Below are 1,469 nucleotides of genomic sequence, written 5' to 3' on the forward strand. Positions count from 1 at the left end.
GGGGACCTCTGAGCTTGTAGGAGCGGGGTCAGCCTGAACCCCAAGGGCTGGGATCCCACAGGAGGGAACCAGTGGGGACCATGAGGGGTTCTGCACAGCATGGTTGGTGTCTGTGTGTTTTCAGGCTGAGCATCACAAGTTGGGTCCTACCAAGCTTGCCCACCCCCTGATGGTGATGTGGGTCCTGGGCAACACCACCCCCCAAGGCCCCAAATAACCTCATCTGAGGAGCCTTTGCCACCAGCTGGGCGGCAGGAAAGCACCTTTCTGCAGCTCTCACAGCCTCCACAACAGACTTTAAATCAATAACCCCAGAACACAGGGCCGGGTTATTGCGAACGGAAACCATTAAACTGCAACGCAGGAGAATAAAGCCAGCCTCCAGCACTTGAAAGATTTATAGGGCACAACAGCAGGGTGTTAATTCTTTTGGCAACGCAAACGCTTTCACACCCACTGCTTTCCCTCAGCCACAGGAGCAGGGAGAGGGGACCACGTGCAGCCCAGAGATGTGAATGCGGGGTGATGCTGTGCTCGTGGGGCTGCCTCTGAATGCCCAGCAACTATGGGGGCTGATTCCCTCCTGGCCACTAGCACACAAGGCTCTGTCACACACATCTGGTTGTGCCCACAGAGCCCCTCACTCAGCAGGGTGCACAGGCCCAGCCAAGGGCTCTGTAGAGCTGCATTCCCCATTGACACCCCCTCTGCGTGCAGCCACCTCCTCAATTTCTTCCCTGGGCAGAGGCCAGGGCCAGGCAGGGTGGGAGACCACCCCAGAGCCTCACCCCACATACCTGGGGTACCAAGAGGACCCCTGCTCAGAGCTGAGCCAGGGCTCATCATGCTCCCAGGATGCAGACAGGAGCAAGGCTTTGCCTCTCCAAAATCACTGCACCTCCCAGAGGCCCATGCGTATAGTGGTGGATCTTGTACTCTGCCCATCACTCCATCCCCTGGAGGGTGAAGGTGACTGCAGCCTCTCTGCAGTCACAGCCTCTACTTCATGGGACAAGGTGTCAAACCTCTCTCCCAGTGAGCGGGAGCACAACCAAGCAGCAGGCTGGAAGGGGACACATTACCATCCTCGCACACGTGGTCCCCAGTGCTGCTGCCATAGCAGAGGGCTGCAGCCCTCATATCCCATTGGAGCAGCTGCGGATGGGGATCTTGTACTGCCCCTGCGTGGCCACCACAGGAGGTACATGCGGCCCCAAAACCTACAGAGAGCCGGAGACAGAGATAGAACTCGTTCACCCCGCGTTAGGCCATTTAGGGGCTAACAGAGGCGCTGGAGTGCCTCAGTGACCCTCATCCTGCCACACGTCCCAGACATCCCAAACCGAAGGAGTGCATGGTGTTAAAAGGTACCTACCTACACCCTTCCCTGTCCCAGGGCCAGACCCAAGGAGCCTCCTGCCCACCTTGAGCACTCACGGGGCCATACGAAGGAGGAGACAAGGCAGAGC

This window comes from Gallus gallus, chromosome 6 (genome assembly GCF_016699485.2).
Source record: "Gallus gallus isolate bGalGal1 chromosome 6, bGalGal1.mat.broiler.GRCg7b, whole genome shotgun sequence".
Taxonomy (NCBI): domain Eukaryota; kingdom Metazoa; phylum Chordata; class Aves; order Galliformes; family Phasianidae; genus Gallus; species Gallus gallus.